Source organism: Euprymna scolopes, chromosome 11 (assembly GCF_053919585.1).
Source record: "Euprymna scolopes isolate OS-2025 chromosome 11, ASM5391958v1, whole genome shotgun sequence".
In the NCBI taxonomy this organism is placed as follows: Eukaryota; Metazoa; Mollusca; class Cephalopoda; order Sepiida; family Sepiolidae; genus Euprymna; species Euprymna scolopes.
The window spans coordinates 67,535,151-67,544,738 of NC_136492.1; positions in this window are offsets into that span (position 1 = coordinate 67,535,151).

Sequence of the window (9,588 nt, forward strand, 5' to 3'; positions counted from 1 at the left end):
GATTGAAAAAATTCAAATATTTCATAATTTTAAATCAAATTTGAGACATAGTTATTAAACAAATAAAACATAATTCCCTGAATTTGATTTTGCTGCATACACTTAATATGTAGTTTATTGTTTCGTCTCTTTGTCCGCAAATTCTACCTTTGCTGTTTTCTTGAGTATTGTCGCTTACTGCTTTGATGTGGTTGGCTCTAATCGCGTTATTTTGTGTGGCCGTTATTAGAGATTATGTTTCCGTTATGTTTACTATTTTGTTGCCATTTCCAATTGTTTTCGTTAGTCTCATATTTTGCAATCCTTATGAATCGCTCATGTAGCTGTTTCTCTTCCCATTTTCCTTTCCTCGTTTTATTCCCCATCTCTTCTGTTTCTATTTTGTTTGTTCTTTCCGTGTCTCTTGCTGCATTAATTGTTCGTTTGGTGTTCTACATTATGTATTTTTCAAATTCTTTTTTGTGTTATTTACAGTCTTCCATACAGACTAGCGCTCTTCCTTCGTATTTCTTTTTCACATAGAATCCGTTAGTATCATCGTTTGGGGACAGTGTATTGTGCATTGTACTCAGTTTCCTGATATTCTGGTCGAGATGCCTCAGTTCATTTTTGGTCTAACGTATAAACAGTCAATAGTATCTTACTAGTAACAATGCGCACGTGTTTATTCGTTTGATTAGGTTTCTATTACATAGTTTAGTTTCAAGGATTTTTCTAGTTCTACTGATGTATTTCTGTTCTAATTTTCAATTCCATTTCTGTTGCTTTGATGGTGTCTGCTTCCAGAACTCCCATATATTTGTAGCTATCATGTTCAACTAGTGCCTTCATCTCTGTTTGATTGGGTAGTCACATACCTTTTGTTGCTTCCAGTTTTTTTCCCTCCTTGTGATCAGCAATGCGCACTTTTCCATAGCGAATTCTATTCGGATATCCTGACTTAAGATTCTGGTTGTATTTATTAGCCCCTCTAGTTCTGTCTTTGTTTTTGCAAGCAGTTTAAAGATATCCGTGTACATTAGTGGTTCATTATTTCATTTGTGTTAGTGAACTTGTGCCCCGCTTGGCATTTTGTCTAAATATTGTTCAGAGTCATATAATAAACAGTAGTAGTAATAAGGAATCACCTTGAAACATCCTACTTTGTATTTTAATCTCAGTTATGTATTTCCAACAGCTGCCAGTTCAAGTCTCCACGTTATTAATGCATTTTCTATCAAATTGATTATTACCTTACCTGGTATTTTGTACATTAAAAAATTGTACATTGTACATTACTATTATAGGCTTCCAATGAGCATTCACACAGGTTATCAAACACAATACAGCCCGCGGTGTTCCCTGGAAGCTGAGTGAGAACAAGTCTCCCCAGATTTCCAGTACTCTCCGCTTCTTTCGATATCATTTGCAAATAAATTTGCACTATCGCAACAGTTGCTTGCCATTGATTTCTCAGTGGCAGCGGTCTTTAGTCTTTACAGGAATTTGAGTAGCAATAGGCCTCCCCAAGATCCTAGTTCTCTTCGCATTTATACAGTGGAAGTCTGATCAGTGCTCACTCCTTGGTCCTTCCTTACACCTTGACTACTTGGCTATTTGGTTTATCTCTGTTGTGGAGGGGGGGAGGACCGTGATGTGGTAATACGGGATGGGGATGGGATTAAAGAAATTATAGGTATGCTTTTCAATGTTCTTGGTTCCATGAAGCGCTTTATGTTTTGTCTCTGTAGCAGTTTGTCTGGTCTACGCTTTTGGTTCGTCTGTGTTAGTCTCCACATTCAAGGGTTTTCCTTAATATCTTAGCTGTTTTCATTATTGTTGTCCGTAATATTTTTCCAATCATTCCTTTGACTCCAATTTCTCCCATTCTTTTTTTAAATTTTTTGGGATTGTTCCTAGTGCTCCTACTATTATATGTATTCTTTTGATTTTCTTCATCTTGCTTATCCCTTTCAGCTCTCTGGCTAGCTTTGTGTATTTGCGCCGTTTCTCCTTTCTTTGATATTCACCCTGCGGTCAGCTGGAACAGCAAAGTCTACGACTTGACAAGATTTTTCTTTCTTGTTAATTATTACGACATCTGGTCTTCTTGCTTGGTTGGGTTTATCTGTTTGTATGTCTATGTCACATAGCATTTTGTGATTCTCGTTTTCAAGTACTGTTTCCGACTTTTGTTTGTACCACTTGTCTGTGCTTTCGAAATGCAGTTATTTGCATAATTCCCAGAGTACTACCCTTCCCACTTGGTCGTGACTGTTCTTGTATTGCTTTTGGGCCAGTTTGCTTCATTCACTTACTATATGGTTTATATTTTCGTCTCTTTATTATTATTATTATTATTATTATTATTATTATTATTATTATTATTATTATTATTATTGTTGTTGTTGTTGTTGTTGTTGGTGGTCTCATTTTTCATCGCAGGAATAACCTCCGGCTTTTCGAACAAGGTGTGTTTTTTTATTATTTTATTACATTTTCACCCCAAACAAGGCACATTGCCACTTTGGTATAGGGGGTTAATATCAGTGGCAACAACTACTGGGGTAATATGTAAGGATTTGGGCAGCAATATGTCGGTTCACGTTGCACTTGAACTTCTGCACGTCAGTACAGTTGGGAAAGCAGGGACCTCGAATCGAATTCCAACGTCTAGCGGTTCTGGGGAAGAAACTACTGGAGTAGAAAGATCTTTTACATCTAGGGATCTCTACAGTGTGGGGATGGGAATAAGAATATCGGTTTGTCGAGGGTGTTCACGTCGTGGGGGCACAAGTGCTTGCAGTTCGTCAGAGCATTCACTATTAAAATACTTGTAGAACAGGCAGAGGGATGCAACGTTTCGTCGATATGACAGAGGCTGAAGCTTAGATGCCAGTTCAGGGCCTATCAGATTTACGACTCTCTTTTGAACCTTGTCAAGGAACGAGAGACTAGTAGTAGATGCACCAGCCCAAATATGACAGCGATACTCCATACATGGGCGAATAGTGGCCTTATAGAGGTACAGGATACTTTCGCGTGTTAGTAGTTTTCTAGCATGGTAGAGAGACCCCCACCTTTCTTGTAGCGGCCCTGGGAATGCCTTCATTGTAATTGTTAATTTAGTATCGCTAGATTAAGCACTTATTTTAAGAGTCTCCCTACAGTTTTGAACTTTAAACGCAGATTAAATATATACAATTCAATAAGATACATTTATATTTAATCATATTTCGTTATATTTCTTAAAGTAGCGACAACATTGAATACAGTATTTTTATACGTACTCTTGATTGGAAAAAGCAATTTCTTTCTACAAATAACTGTCCGAAGAATGTTCATTCCCAATTGTAACACATACTATAAAAACCCAAGCACACAACTGTTTCTTCTCTGGTGCTTTCCCTTCGAAAACAGCAGACATGTGCCTAATATAAACGTGACGAGCCCTTAACAGGGGGAGCCTCGGAAAGCTCAACTAGAGAGTCATACAAACATTCGTTTAATAAGCGACTCCCCACACCCAAAAAACAGTCGCCGAGCACATATTTAAAGTTCATTCATACAAAGCCATAAACGCACATGACGCCAGCCTAAGTTTACATACGTAAATGATCTAACTCACAAAAAAAACAGGTTAATATTCACATCCACTTCTTCATGACTACCCCATTTACACACGCGTAAACGCTTACGGTGCAAACTGAAATGAACATATGTACTAAATTTATTTATACATCCTGAACGATTTTTTCTAATCGAATGTTTATTGAAGAATTTGAACTCTCACTCTTTATATACCGTTTATCTTCTGTTATCTTTGAAAACGTGTTAATCTACACAAATAAAACAGTAGAGGTATGTATGTGTGTTTGTCTGGTTTAACTGCAAAACTCTTACACTAATGGTCACATAACACTGAAATTAACATGAGAAATATATCAAGGATTGTTCATAATGAGTAAATTCTTTGGTGGGATGAAAGAATAACGCGTACAGAAATCGGCAAATTGAAATGAAAAATATTCCCTTTAACTTACCACCATTTTTATTAGCTTGCGCATGCGTAAACTAATCATAGCTAAAAGTGGTTTGATTTTATAACTTTCTTATTTATCTGTCGAATTAGACCAAACTGGTGCACTAAAAGTTTTGGTTTCAGTTTTTAGTTGATGCCATTCAAGTTATTTTCGTTTACTATTGGGATTAGTATTATATATTAGGTAAAATATAAAATATGAAAGAGAATTAGCTTTGCAATATTAGGTTGGTGCAAAAACAATGTCGTTTATATATATATATATATATATATATATATATATATATATATATATACATATATATGTGTGTGTGTGTGTGTGTGTATATATATATATAGTCAGACGTTAAATAAACAACGTTATCTCTGCACCAATCTAATGCTTGATACGAGATCTGCATGAATTAAAATATTTTAAACCTGTTTTACGACCGGCAAGTTTGGTCTTGTAAAAATAAAGAAAAAGAGAAAGATATTAGTGTGCTCAGATTTTTATTGTACCTGCTATTTTTATTTCTTGAGAATAACTTTGTCTATCATTTTGAGACTAACTTTATTTTCTAGATAATTTTATTCTATATCTTTTTACTTGTTTCTCTTCCCTATATATGGTTTTGCCATTTCCTTTGTTGCCTGTCGTCTTCATACATTGTAGATTTGTAACAGTTTTACGTCATCTGCTGTGGCTCCTTTATCTCTCATCAGTATTCTACTCGTCGCCATTCAATTATAAGTTCTTATGCGTTTGTCTTTCTTAATTATGGATTGCCCTCCTTTTTAACTCGCCTCATCTCGACTTGATAAACTGCAAGTAACGTTTATCTATTCTAGCGAATGAATGTTGCGTTGGTGTCACTGTTTTTGTTTCTTTTTTTTTGTTTTGTCTTTGCCATTACCATTGTCATTTTTTTTACGTTTCAAATTAGTGACTGACAAACTTGTAATTTTACACAGGATCGTCGTCCCTATAGTTGTTGTCATCCCACATTTCCTCATCAACTTGCGTCATTGCAAGCCCAATCCACCACCATTTATTTTTCTTAACTCTTTTCTTTACGTCAGTTATATTTTTGGTCTCTTTCACATCACCTCCACTCGCCTTCCTCTTTCTTCTTCTCTCTGTTTCTCCTCAAATTATTTCGATTATTTTTTTTTTTACAGTATTTATTTATTTTCTTTACAGCTTTTGTTAATCTCTTTCTTTCGAATATTTTTTCCTGTTTTTGAACATTTATAGTCGTTGTTTCTTTTATTCTCTTTTTTCACACTTGTTATCTACTTCTTCTTATTCTCATGGGCATTATCTTTCGCACGCTTTCCTCTCTTTTACTCTATCTGTCTGTTTGAAACATAGTTGTTTTTATGTGCGTATGTTTGAATTCGGTATCAGAGTTAACCAGTAAATCTAATCACTGATTTCAAATCAGCAACTCTGATCAGATGTCCTTATAGATGCCAGAATTTATTTATAAATTCATTATTTGTAATTATATGCCCGGAAGAATTAATATCATTCAAAATTAAATATATGTAAAATTAATATTATTCAAAATTAAATCTTCGTAAAATAAATATTCAAAATTAGTTGTCGTAAAATTAATATTATTCAAAATTATTTGTTCGTAAAGTTAATATTATTCAAAATTGAATGTTCGTAAAATAAATATTGTTCAAAATTGAATGTTCGTGAAATTAATATTATTCAAAATTGGATGTTCGTGAAATTAATACCTTTCAAAATTAAATGCTCATAAAATAAATATTCAAAAGTGAATGTTCAAAAACTAAATATTATCTATAATTGAATATTCGTAAAATTAATATCATTCGAAATTAAATGTTCGTAAAATAAATATTCAAAAGTGAATGTTCAAAAACTAAATATTATCTATAATTGAATATTCGTAAAATTAATATCATTCAAAATTAAATGTTCGTAAAATAAATATTCAAAAGTGAATGTTCAAAAACTAAATATTATCTATAATTGAATATTCGTAAAATTAATATCATTCAAAATTAAATGTTCGTAGAATAAATATTTTTTCAAAAATTGAATATCTGTAAAATAAATATTATTCAAAATTGAATGTTTGTAAAAATATGCAAAATTTAATGTTTGTAAAACAAATATCATTCAAAGTTAATGTTCATGAAATAAATATTATTTAAAATTGAATGTTCGTAAAATAAATATCATATCTGGAATAAAACGTTCGTAAATATAATATTCAAACCAAATGTTCTGGCGATTTTTCTCTTCTTATTTAGTCAACACAAAACATAATAATTGTTTCTACTTTTTCGTCAATTAATCGTTTGTCGTATAATTTTATTTTAAAAAGAAACATTTATTTTGTTTTATTAAAATTTTAGAAAACCTTTTTTAAATATTCATTAATATATTTTAATTTTGAAAGGATTTTCATTGTAGATTTACGTTTCAATGTTTCTTTAATTTAGACGATCAAACATTTGCGTTTAGTTGCAGTTGGTTAGCCGTCGTAAGCTCGGATATCAGACTAGAGACTTGCTTTTCATTCTGCGCAGTTACAGGTATTTTGTAGATCATGAACTTTAACCTAAATATTAGTACTTAAAAAAAGAATATGCATGAAAATATTTAACGGGTTTCTTTGCTTTTGATCTGTGTTATAAAATCCAATACGTGAAGAGGGTCGAGAAGAGATGTACTTCAGCTTTCCTATTTATTATTATTATACTTCTTTCCTCTACTTTTATTTATTTATCTATTCTTATTCGTGCATGATTTCCCTCTTTCTTTCCCTTTTTACTTCCTTTTTCATTGATTTACCAATTGATTTACATTTTTATATGGTTTCTTATTCGTTTTTGTATTCTTGTTACAATTTTCAACTTTTGTTTTCGTTTTCCATCTTCATCTTTTTAATGCCACATCTTCCAACTAATACTATTTGTTTGTTCCGAAATTTTTGAAATAAGGATTGCTTATTTGTATTTATATTGTTGAAATCACTAGTCTTATCTTTGTTTTTATGTTCATAACTTTCTGGCCGAGGCAAACTCCAACCTCCTACGGATGATTCTTTCGAATTTGGAAACCCAATAATTGAACATGAGAATAATTATATCGTACGCAGAATGTATCACATATTGGAATGTAACCGGTTAGATTAGAAGCAATTGTGTTACAATAGAGGACTTCTGACACATCTGGGCTTGCGTTGTTCAAAACATATTTTTCATGTATTTTCAGGGTGCAAAACCGGCTTCGAAATCTAGTTAGCGATGTCTTTTTCTTCTCCTTACACTCTATCAGAGAAGAGACATGGCAAGTCAATCCCCGATTTGCCCCTGTTTTCATGCCAAGTGCTCGTTTGAATAGTCTACGGTCTCCCTGCAAAACATTCACAACAAACACTCGTCTAGTCACAACTACTCTCAATGATTTCTGTCTATTAAACTAAGCGCAAAACATATAAACAAAGTTTCTTTCATAGAACTAACCTCTTCTAGACCTCTATAGCTTGGGCTGCTTTCGTGCTGACTACAATATGGTCGTTGGAAAGTCAAATGTAAGCAAGTTCTTGTTGAGCTGTTTTCTTAAATAATCAATGTCTACCCAATTTCCGCCACTCCCACTCCTTACGCACTAACCTCGTCACACTCATTTACCGTTATCCCGAGTCGCCCATAGACCTTGATAAGCAGTGACTCTTTTAAAAAACATATAACAATCAAGATGAAAGCAATAGTCTAATACAGATCGCTACATACAAATCCATTCTTGCTTTTACCTTCATTTTTTCTAATAAAAAAACGTTTTATCATTACCTTATTTCTTACCTGTTATATTTTGATTGTTGAAGTGATTACACAGAACCAAAATTGAACGTTTTAAAGCTCTTGAAGTACCTTATTATCGTTAAAAACCATGACGTGTTAAACTTGGTTGCGAGAGAGAAAAACGCACACTGGAACAACGGTACTTATACGTATCGACCACGTCTGACTTCTGTGCTTTGCTGTTCATAAAATATAAACCCCATGAAATTTGTTACAGGTGTTTCAGCACTCGAATGGTTAAGGTCATTGTGCAATAGAGATCCGTATTGGAACTGGTGTTACTGGAATAGATTGCATCAGATAACTAATTCTGGTAGTTTTTATATTGTTTCTGATGGCGCCATTGAAAACGGTATTGTTAGGAAGATATCCCATATAAAAAAAAAACTTCACTGGCGTTCACATTATTCCTAACTTCAGTATTGAAAAAGCTGTCTTGCGAGAAAGTTTATTACGTAATAAAGATCAAATGGCAACCACGTCACTCCAGTAAATGCGGTTGCACCCGAGGAAAGTAGACGACCTAAAAAGTTGCTGTTTTCATCAACAATCTTCTATCCCTTTCTCTAGTTTTTATTCTTTTAATTTACTTTAAACTATTCTTGTTTCTATTTATTATTTCTCTGTTTCCATTTTATTTATTCGCTTTTTTTTTATTCTTTCTGTGGCTTTTTTCTGTTAGTCTGTCTTTTCTTTTCCTACATTTCTTTTCTCTCATTAGTGACCCACTCAATTTCTCATGTGTTACTTATATTTTTCTCTTGCTTCATTTTATTTCTAAATCTTCATTCCTTCTATCGTTTCCATGATGCATGCGTATGTAACAGAAATAGGAAGAAAAAAAGGTTTGATACAAAAAAATATATAAACTCAATTAAACAAAGAGAATTTAAACAGAATTATGGGTTGAATTCATATTTCACTCAACACTGGAAATACTTCATTTCACTTATGTACACCAAAATTCAAATATTTACCCAATCTCCGCCACTCCCACTCCTTACGCACTAACCTCGTCACACTCATTTACCGTTATCCCGAGTCGCCCATAGACCTTGATAAGCAGTGACTCTTTTAAAAAACATATAACAATCAAGATTTAGGCACAGATAAAGAGTGGGGGAAATTATTGATAGTGTTTTCAGCTAGACGAGTTTTTCTCGTGAATGTTCGGCGAGGGGGGCATAGATTGGACCTCAGACGAACACTTGCTATGAAAATAACGAGAAAGCAGAGACAGGCTCGCAACGTCTCTTCTGTGAGAAAGAGGTTGCAGGGAAGAGAAAAGGGCATCCCCCACTAGGCTCGAAATCTATTTTGAACTCTGTCAAGGCAGGATAAGTTATTTCTAGCAGCTCCTCACTATTTATAGAAACTGTTTCCGTGTAATAGAATTTAAAAAAACCCAAAATAGTAGAAGAACTATTAGGGATTGTCTGTTTGACATAGCTTCACTATTAATTTGGAATGTAATTTTGCATCTTCAATGCAATAAATTCGATTTTAGTGATAATAAAGAATTGCATATTGCAGTATTGCTCTATAATGATCATATCGGGTGATATTAAATCCCCCAAATTAACGTTTGTGAGAGTATCCTGTGTAGTTTTTCACTTTTAGTCGGATACAAACATAGATGTATTCCTTTTACGTAACACTTATAGATAAAACTTTCTATTTGCATGACGCTCTTTCTCTCTCTCTTTCTTTCTCTCTCTCTCTCTCCCTATCTATCTCCT